An 11,120-nucleotide genomic window follows, 5' to 3' on the forward strand; every position below is an offset into this window, starting at 1 on the left:
TCCCCAGGGGACAGGCAAAGGTTCGCTCCTGGTGGAAGTAAGGGCATAAGTAAGACCATCTAGTTCTGGGGGAGGGATAGGAACCTGCCCCTCATTACATGGTGAGGGAGGGTTGAAGCAAAATCTGCTCCCTTGGGAGAGGCAGGAAATACCGCCGGCTAAATCATAAGCTTTGCACCTGTAAACCAAAAATAAAATTCTAAGCCCCCCAACCTACTAAACGGATTCCTTCTCGCCAAGGGCATTCCAAAGTAAACCTGCAAAACTAGTTCAGGCCATGATGGGAAGGAGGGTTGGACATGCCTCATTCTGCCCTCATCTTTTCGGAATTCAGGCACAACTGGCCAGCTTTCACATCAACACAGAGATCTTAAGACTGACAAAACAGACTCTTTGTAGCAATAAGATACCAAATTCCAACCTGACTGAAGTATAGTATCACATGACAGAGCAGGTCATGAAAGAAACAGAAGTATTTTAGCCCAAAATAAATTTTTCTTTGACATATTTTGAAACGGCCCTGCAAAGCTGCCTCTTGTCAGGTAAAGTCTACACTCTGTAGAGCGTCCCCTTCCCTTTCCAGGTCTTCTCCTGATTCAGGAGAGATTTAACCAACAGTCTGGCACCTTTCTAAGTCTGATGAGAAACATTTACTATCTATTCTCTCTGAAGCCTTCTTCTCTCTGAAGTTAACCAAGATTGTGCCACTGCACTCTAGCCTGGGCAACAGAGTGAGACTCTGTCCAAAAAAAAAAAAAAAAAAAGTGGTCTCCACAACTCCTTATCTTTTTTAAAACTGTTTATTTTATGTACAAAGAGCTATCATGGTTTTTTTTTTATTATTTTTTTTAAGACGGAGTCTTGCTCTGTTGCCAGGCTGGAGTGCAGTGGTGTGATCTCGGCTCACTGCAACCTCTGCCTCCCGGGTTCAAGCGATTCTCCTGCCTCAGCCTCCTGAGTAGCTGGGATTACAGGCACGTGCCACCACGCCCAGCTAATTTTTGTATTTTTAGTAGAGATGGGGTTTCACCATGTTGGCCAGGTTGGTCTCGATCTCCTGACCTTGTGATCTGCCCGCCTCGGCCTCCCAAAGTGCTGGGATTTCAGGCGTGAGCCACCGCGCCCGGCCGCTATCGTGGTTTTTCACTGGGTAGATGTCTTGGATAATCCTTTCAAGGAAGATCAATTAGTGCAACTTAATGAAACCGATATCTGTCCTGTACTGACGGAAACACTGGCGGCACATTATTGAGGGCATATTTCCGGATCAGACCATGCCGGTTTGGGCAGATATGACAAGAACGAGAACCCTGGCCGAATATTCACTGGTGGCTCTAGTACAGCTGTTGGTGACCCATCTTGCTCTCAGAAGTGCGAGGTAGAAGGTCACAACCTCTTATCTTTAAACCAGACATGCCTTTCTGTTGATTCCAGGTCTTTAGATCATAATTTTACTCTTTCAACCAATTTCCAGTCAGAAAATCTTGGAATTCACCTATGATCTGGAAGTCCCCCCACCCCGCACCCCAAATTGTTCCACCTTTCCTGACTGAACTAATGTACACCTTACATGTATTGATTGACGTTTGCCTGTAACTTCCGTCCCTCTAAAACGTATAAAATTGGCCGCAGGGGTTCACGCCCGTAATTCCGGCACTTTGGGAGGCCAAGGCGGGCGGATCGCTTGAGGTCAGGAGTTTGAAACCAACCTGGCCAACATGGTGAAACCTCGTCTCTACTAAAAATACAAAACTTAACGGGCATGGTGGCGAGCACCTGTAATCCCAGCTACTCAGGAGGCTAAGACAGGAGAATCACTTGAGCCCAGGAGGCATAGGTTGCAGTGAGCCGAGATTGTGCCACTACACTCCAACCTGGGCAACAGAGCAAGACTCCCTCTCGAAAAAAAAAAAAATGGCCAGGGGTGGTGGCTCATGCCTGTAATCCCAGCACTTTGGGAGGCCAAAGCAGGAGGATCACTTGAGGCCAAGAGTTCGAGACCAGCCTAGCCAACATGGTGAAACTTCGTCTCTAATAAAAATACAAAAATTAGCCAGACATGGTAGCGCACACCTGTAATCCCAGCTACGTGGGTGGCTGAGGCACAAGAATTGCTAGAGCCTGGGAGGCAGAGGTTGCAGTGAGTGCCACTGCACTCCAGCCTGGGCAACAGAACGAGACTCTGCCTAAAATAAAATGTATAAAAGCTATAAACCAATCACCTTGGGCACCTGTTCTTAGGACTTTGAGGGGCTATGTCATGGGCCTTGGTCACTCATATTTGGCTCAGCATAAATCTCTTTAAATATTTTAGAGTTTAACTCTTTTTGTCAACACACCAGTTGGCAATGATCAGTAGTCTACCTGAAACTGCCTTTGCGAAAATTATATCACTGAGAAAAATTACAATAGTAAGCAGAGTTAACACCCTCCGCCTCCACCATCTTGCCTTTCCCTTGATTATTTGAGGGCTACTGGGCCAAACTAACTTTGGAAGACATTTTAGGTTATCATTTAAATGGTAATAGGCCTTGCCTGAAACTCCTCTCCTCCCGCAAGCCTTTTGTAAAGCCAGTGGGAGGCCATCAAGGTTGGAGGAGGAGAGGAACTTGAGCCCTAAGATTGGCCTTTTGAGATGTCTTTTCAGGATTTTTGCATGTCAGACATTCATGACTCCACCTGAACCCTCCTGAATCCCCCACCAAACCCACCCCTGTGTCCCTGCCCAGAAGCAATTCTGCCTGCAGGAGGACAGCTTGGACTCCTATCATTTCATCTCCACCCCAACCAATCAGCAGCAAGCACCTATTACCTGGCCACCCTCGTCCCCTTGTGGAGTCCTAATTAGGGAAAGGGAGTCGGGCCGGCAGAACCAAAGGAAAGCAAAAAGAGAAAGCAGATAAGCAACAAGTCTGTCTTTCTTCATGGTCCAGGACACAGAGCCCTCCTGCGCAAGTAACTCAAAATCTTTCCTGCACCCAGGTATCACCAGACACCTGCAAGTCAGTGCACTGCAACCTTGATGTTATCAGTACTACATAAAGCCCTCTTCAACAGACAGCATAAACACTACCCTCTAAAATCTCAAGCAAGCCTTTGTTTTTTTGCTGTCAGTTTCTCTTCTGCTGGTAGCCCGTTATCTCTCCGGCAACGTATTTTCCTACTTTGTCTAATAAATCTGCCTTCCTTTACTTAAAACTATCTTTTTTTTTTTGAGACGGAGTCTCGCTCTGTCGCCCAGGCTGGAGTGCAGTGGCCGGATCTCAGCTCACTGCAAGCTCTGCCTGCCAGGTTTACGCCATTCTCCTGCCTCAGCCTCCAGAGTAGCTGGGACTACAGGCGCCCGCCACCTCGCCTGGCTAGTTTTTTGTATTTTTTTAGTAGAGACGGGGTTTCACCGCGTTAGCCAGGATGGTCTCAATCTCCTGACCTCGTGATCCACCCATCTCGGCCTCCCAAAGTACTGGGATTACAGGCTTGAGCCACCGCGCCCGGCCTAAAACTGTCTTCACAAATTCTTTTACCCCCACACCACCAGCCGTCGTTTTCCCATGACACTCCTAACATACAAGCTTTGGACAAGATGATTTGAGTGCTAACTCCATCTCCCATGTGGTATGGCCAGCCTTATGTCTATTAAACTCTTTCTCTACTACAATGCCATGGTGTTTCTGTACGCAGCCAGCAAGAAGAACCTCTCAGGTGGTTACACATCCTCCTGCCCTCATTTCCAAGCTAGCTGCTGCTGAAGAAGAGCTAGAGGCAAAGCTGAATGCCCGGGTGGAGGGGAGGACAGCTGCTTGCACTGATACAGAGAGGTCAGCCACCATGGGAGTAGGGATGAGAAATCCTGTCCTGCCAAAGACCGCCCCCCCATGCAAAGGCATAAGAAAAAGTTTGGCTGCCACGGACAGATATGCTGAGAAATTCCATCCCCAAGACCCAGGAGCAAAGAGCTTGCCTGAGACAGAGACTAGCCCTGGAAAAATGGAATACCTTGTCTCTGTCAGAGGCAGGTGAACCAGAGCAACTCCATCTTGAATAGGAACTGAGTAAAATGAGGCTGAGACCTACTGGGTGCATTCTCAGATGGTTGAGGCATTCTCAGTCACAAGATGAGATAGGCGGTCAGCACAAGATACAGGGCATAAAGACCTCGCTGATAAAACAGGTTTTGTAGCAGGACAAGTCTCAGACAAAACTCCTCAGACACCGAGTTAAAGAAGAAAGGGCTTTATTCTGCGGGAGCTTCAGCAAGACTCACGTCTCCAACAACCGAGCTCTCCGCGTGAGCAATTCCTGTCCCTTTTAAGGGCTCACAACTCTAAGCGGGTGCACGTGAGAGGGTCGTGATCGATTGAGCAAGCAGGGGGTACATGACTGGGGGCTGCATGCACCGGTAATTAGAATGGAACAGAACAGGACAGGGATTTTCACAGTGCTTTTCCATACAACGTCTGCAATCTATAGATACCATAACTGATTAGGCCAGGGGTCGATCTTTAATGACCAGGCCCAGGGTGTGGCTCCAAGCTGTCTGCTTGTGGATTTCATTTCTGCCTTTTAGTTTTTACTTCTTCTTTCTTTGGAGGTAGAAATTGGGCATAAGACAATATGAGGGGTGGTCTCCTCCCTTAGTTTCAGTAAAGAAGCCAGCCAAAACCCATCAAAGCCAAGATGGCGACGAGAGTGACCGCAGGTCGTCCTCACTGCTACACTCCCACCAGCGCCATGACAGTTTACAAATGCCACGGCAACGTCAGGAAGTTACGCTATATGGAGGCATGAATAATCCACCCCTTGTTTGACGCGTAATCAAGAAATAACCATAAAATTCGCCAACCAGCCACCCTCGAGGCTGCTTTGTCTATGGAGTAGCCATTCTTTTATTTCTTTATTTTCCTAATAAACTTGCTTTCACTTTACGGACTCACCCTGACCTTTCCTGTAACACCTCTACCATAAACCTCGCACCAAGTAACCCACAAGAGCAGTCCCAAGCTATTGGCAGGGTGGGGAAAGCAAGAACATGGGAAGAGATCTCGCTTTGAGAGCCCCCAACTAAATGGGGGTTTCAGTAGCAGAGCAGCTAGTAACCCTGCTTTAATGGGAAATGAAGGGCGTGGCGTTTGCAGTGTCTCCTTCATGGGATGCTTCTTTTGTTAGCAGCAGCGAATCCATACGGGTCTGCAGCAATTCATTTCTTGCCTCCTTGAAGGAAATAATTCATCTGAGGGGCATAAGGCAGAGTGAGAGACTGAGGCAAGGTTTTGAGCAGGAGTCAGAGTTTATTAAAAAGTTTTTATAACAGGAATGAGGCCGGACGCGGGACAGCTCATGCCTATAATCCCAGCACTTTGGGCGACCGAGGTGGGCAGATTGCTTGAGGCCAGGAGTTCAAGACCAGCCTGGCTAACATGGTGAAACCCTCCTCTCTACCAAAAATATAAAAATTAGCTGGGGCCGGGCGTGGCGGCTCATGCCTGTAATCCCAACACTTTGGGAGGCTGAGGCAGGCAGATCACGAGGTCAAGAGATCGAGACCATCCTGGCCAAGATGGTGAAACCCCGTCTCTACTAAAAATACAAAAAAAAAAATTAGCTGGGCATGGTGGTGTGTGCCTGTAATCCCAGCTACTCGGGAGGCTGAGGCAGGAGAATTGCCTGAACCCAGGAGGCAGAGGTTGCAGTGATCCGAGATCATGCCACTGCCCTCCAGCCTGGCAACACAGTGAGACTTCATCTCAAAAAAAATTAACTGAGTGTCCTGGTGGGCATGTGTAATCCCAGCTACTTAGGAGGCTGAGGCAGGAGAATCACTTGAACCTGGGAGTTGGAGGTTGCAGTGAGCTGAGATCTCTCCACTGCACTGCAGCCTGTGCAACAGAGCAAGACTCCATCAAAAACAAAACCAAAAATAAATACCACTTAAACTCTGCCATGTTGCCTCTTAGCGCACATGCTTGAACCCACTTACCCAACTCCTGAGATCTTATCGGGAAGCGGCTGATCACCAGCCTCAGGTGTTTTCTATCTATTGGGAAACTGCCTTTCCCTGGCGCCAGCTACAACCAATTATTATTTTAGAAAGACAGTTTAACAACCACCTGACCACCACCTAGTTGTCACTTGACATTCCTGGGGAAGGGAACAGGGCATCCTCTCCTACCCTGCTCATGTCTGCCTAGATATCTACTTTAACATAACCAGCCACAGCAGGCCCAAGATACTGGGGAGTGGGGCAAGCAAGAACATGGAGAGACACCCTGCTTTAAGAGCTACATGGGGGTCTCAGTAGCAGAGTGGCTAGCAAACCTGTTTTAAGGAGAAATGAAGGGAAGCTGGGCATAGTGTTCACAGCAGGCTTTTCACAGGATACTTATTTACCAGGTGGATGGCCTAATGCTTAGGGATCCCTAAAGATTCCTCATTCGAGAAACTTGCTTATACCGGCAGATGCCCTCGTGGCTTTTGTGTGACCCACCATGTCCAGTTTATGCCTGCTGGATGGTCTCTGTGGCTCTGGGAGCCCAATCTTGTGTTCCCCCAGCACCCCAGGGAAAACCCAGCCTCAGATTTCCCCTGGTTCTTCAGATGGAAGTCGCAAATACAGGAAAGCACTTTTACTGGAAACAGGTCCTGATCCAGTCCCCAGGAGAGGGTTCTTGGATCTTGTGCAAGAAAGAATTTGGAAGGGCCGGGCGCAGTGGCTCACACCTGTAATCCCAGCACTTTGGGAGGCCCAGGTGGGTGGATCATGAGGTCAGAAGATCGAGACCATCCTGGCTAACATGGCAAAACCCCGTCTCTACTAAAAATACAAAAAATTAGCTGGGCTTGGTGGCGGGCACCTGTAGTCCCAGCTACACTGGAGGCTAAGGCAGGAGAATGGCGTGAACCCGGGAGGTGGAGCTTGCAGTGAGACGAGATCGCACCACTGCACTCCAGCCTGCGCGACAGAGCGAGACCCCGTCTCAAAAAAAAAAAAAAAAGAATTTGGAGTGAGTCCACCGAAGTGAAAGCAGGTTTATTACACAAATGAAGAAACAGGAGAATGGCTACTTCACAGAGCTGCTGGTTGGCTATTTTTGTTTCGTTTTGTTATTTTTTGGTCTTTGTTTGTTTGTTTGTTTGTTTGTTTTGTTGGTTGGCTATTTTTGTTTCGTTTTGTTTTTTATTTTTTGGTCTTTTTTTGTTTGTTTGTTTTGTTGGTTGGCTATTTTTTAATGGTTATTTATTGATCATATGCTAAAGAAGGGGTGGATTATTCATGAGTTTTCCAGAAAAGGGATAGGAATGTCCCAGAACTGAGAATTCCTGCCCGTTTTCGACCATATAGGGTAACTTCTGGGCATTGCCGTGGCATTTGCAAACTGTCACAGCACTGGTAGGAGTGCCATTTAGCAAGCTAATGTATTATAATTAGCATGTTATGAGCAGTGAGGACAGCCAGAGGTCACTCTTGTTGCCATCTTGGTTTTGGCGAGTTTTGGCCAGCTTTTTTTTGAGATGGAGTCACTCTGTCGCCCAGGCTAAAGTGCAATGGCACAATCTCAGCTCACTGCAGCCTCCACCTCCCGGGTTCAAGTGATTCCCCTGCCTCAGCCTCCTGAGTAGCTGGGATTACAGGGGTCCACCACTACGCCAGGCTACTTTTTTGTATTTTTAGTAGAGACGGGGTTTCTCTATGTTGGCCAGGCTGGTGTCAAGCTCCTGACCTTGTGATTCGCCTGCCTCGGCCTCCCAAAGTGCTGGGATTACAGGCATGAGCCACCGCACCTGGCCATGGCTGGCATTTTTTTTTATTGCATTCTGTTTTATTAGGGTCTTTGTAACCTGTATCCTGTGACGTCCTATCTCATCCTGTGACTAAGAATGCCTAACCTCTTGGGATGCAGCCCAGCAGGTCTCAGCTCATTCTACCCCACTCAAGATGCGGTCGCTCTGGTTCAAATACTTCTGACACCATCACAACAGGAAACAAATTCAAAGATTTCTTTCTATTATCATTATCATTATTTTATAGAGATGGAGTCTCACCACGTTGCCCAGGCTGGTCTTGAACTCCCGGGCTCAAGTGATCCTCCTGCCTCGGCCTCCGAAAGTGCTGGGATTAAAGAAATGAACCACTGTGCCTGGCCCCAGAGATTTTTTACAGACAATAAATAAGTGCCTTCTAGGTATGGAGGGCACCATGAGTCAGGAAGGCACCGTGAGTTGGGAGAGCAATCCTCCATCCCCAGATCAAGTAGAGAGAGAGAGAATCGGAGTAGAGTGAAGTGGAGAGAGCATGTAGCAACTAGCAATACATATAGAGAGAGGGGAATACAGTGCCAGTCACTTGAAGTTCAAGGGCAGATGTCTAAATGCTCCATTTAAAGAAAGTGGTGGGGGCTGGCGCGGTGGCTCACGCCTATAATCCCAGCACTTTGGCATGCCGAGAGGCCGAGGCGAGTGGATCACTTGAGGAGAGGAGTTCGAGACTTGAAGTCAGGAGTCCGAGGCTTGGGCAACAGAGCAAGACTCTGTCTCAGAAAAAAAAAAAAAAAAAAAAAAACCTCATGAAGGTAGAGAGTTTGAGACCTGGCCAGCATGGTGAAACCCCGTCTCTACTAAAAATATAAACATTAGCTGGGCATGGTCACTTGTGCCCGTAGTCCCAGCTACTCAGGAGACTGAAGCAGGAGAATTGCTTGAACCTGGGAAGTGGAGGTTGTAGTGAACCGAGATCGCACCATTGCACCCCAGCCTAGGCAACAGAGCGAGACTCGGTCTCAAAATAAAGGAAGGAAGGAAGGGAGGAAGGGAGGAAGGGAGGAAGGGGCGGGAATTCAGGGAGCCCAGCCTGCCAGGTGGGAGAGGCGCCTCTAAGTTCATACTCTGGCTACCAGCTTGGCCCATGTGGATGTGGTGATCTACTTCTAAAGTCTAGCCTGCAACCTTTGGTCTGTTGTTCCTAACACCACAGACCTAGGCATGAGACCTTGTGCATATTCCAACGGATATCGTTCGAATGGTGTAGATATTAAAGGCTATCAGAGAAGTCTGGGCTACGTGCTGTGCTGAGTAAGGCCTTGGATGAGCGTAAACAGTTGAAGAATATGAAGGCACCCAGTGTGACCTGAAATCCCACATACAGTCACCCACTCCACCGCCTACGGTGGGGCCAAGGGAACAGATCAATTCTGGACCTAGAGCAGAGTGGAATGACGCTGTCACACACTGGCATGGCTTCTAGATTGGCTTGCACATTGCCAGAGTTTCTTTTAGGGATGGATGTGAGGGGGTGTACATTTGAGCAGAGAGCAAGCAGCATACTAAGATCATAGCCTATGCAGGCAGAGAGTTCAGAAAGAAAAGTAGAAATGTCCTGTGTCCATTTGTGTCTCAGGAGAGGCAAATCCACGGGCGTGACTTGAGTTTGCTACCCAAGGAGTGAAGGTTTAGTGTAAGGGGTGAAGTCATCTCCAGTGTCAAGGCCCTGGGTTGGGGTGATATCGTCTGAGATGATGGCATCTCCAGCAGTGAGATTTTGGGGTGATGTAGTCTGGCATGTGGGATGGGGCTCCTTTCTTCTTCTTCTTCTTTTTTTTTTTTTTGGAAGCAGGATCTCCCTCTGTCACCCAGGCTGAAGTGGCGCTATCATGGTTCACTGTAGCCTCAACCTCCAGGGGTCAAGCAATCCTCCTGCCTTAGTCTCCCGAGTAGCTGGGACAACAGCCATTCACCACCATGCCCGGCTCATTATTTTTTTTTTTTTATAGAGGCAGGGGTCTCACTGTGTTGCCCAAGCTGGTCTTAAATTCCTGGCCTAAAGCAATCCTCCCACCTTGGCCTCCCAAAGTGCTGGAATTACAGGGCGTGAGCCACCACGTCCGGCCTAGTGCATTTTTTGAAAGGTTAAAGTTAGAACCTACATTGTGGAAAGACAAAACCCAGTGTCCTGTTTTATATTTTTGTTATATGAATTTTGAATTTCCAGTTGAATCAAACTTAGAAAATATATTGTATACTCAATTTGTCTGTTTATATTTATATTAAAATATTATCTATGTATTATATGTATATTATATGTAATACATTATATGTATTATATATACGTATACAAATACATATATACATAAATACATATATACAAATACATATATACGTAATACAACTATACGTATTATATTTATATCACGTATATTATGTATGTATATTTTATACGTATACATAATTTAGTCACCTTTTATTTTCTCCCTGTACCTACAGGTTTCCTCATTAATCAATAAGTAATCTAGAGCTAACATTATGTTTGTTAGACTTAGTGTTTGCTCAATACTTAAAGTTTAAAGTTCTCCTTTTTTTCTTGGACTTTTAACCTCCTGAAGCAGCAGTCTCATTCTCTCTCTCTCTCTGTTTTTTTTGTTTTTTTTTCTTGAGACAGAGTTTCACTCTTGTTGCCCAGTCTGGTGTGCAATGGCGATTACAGGCTCCTGCCACCATGCACAGCTACTTTTTGTATTTTTAGTAGAGACAGGGTTTCACCATGTTGGTCAGGCTGGTCTCGAACTCCTAACCTCGTGATCCGCCCACTTCAGCCTCCCAAACTGCTGGGATTACAGGCGTGAGCCACTGTGCCCGGCCTCTTTTTTTTCTTTTTTCCTTCCTTTAGCTTTTGAGCCACCTGAAGCCTGAGTTCTTTGTCTCTGGATGACAAGAGGGAAAGTGGGAAGAGAAAGAAAGGGGCTCTGTGTCTCCAACCAGCAGCCTCTCTGGGGACGCCCCCCACTGCAAGATAATCAGTACCTTTTTTCCTCCTTTTTTTTTTTTTTTTTTAGTAAAATCTGTAGAACTACTTGTAATTCTAGGTGGGTAAATTTTTTTTTTCTCTCCTCCTGCTCTCTTTGGATGTTTACCGGACAAGCTCATGGTGGCACCGAGTAGCATCTGTTGCGAGCAGCAAGTAGTCTTTGTTCCCATTTCTTGGTCCTGCTGATTATCTTTTTTTTTTTCTTTTTCTTTTTTGTTTTTGAGACAGCCTCGCTCTGTCACCCAGGCTGGAGTGCAGTGGCACAATCTCAGCTCACTGCAACCTCCGCCTCCTGGGTTCAAGCAATTCTCCTGCCTCAGCCTCC

This window comes from Mandrillus leucophaeus, unplaced genomic scaffold (genome assembly GCF_000951045.1).
Source record: "Mandrillus leucophaeus isolate KB7577 unplaced genomic scaffold, Mleu.le_1.0 Scaffold29, whole genome shotgun sequence".
In the NCBI taxonomy this organism is placed as follows: Eukaryota; Metazoa; Chordata; class Mammalia; order Primates; family Cercopithecidae; genus Mandrillus; species Mandrillus leucophaeus.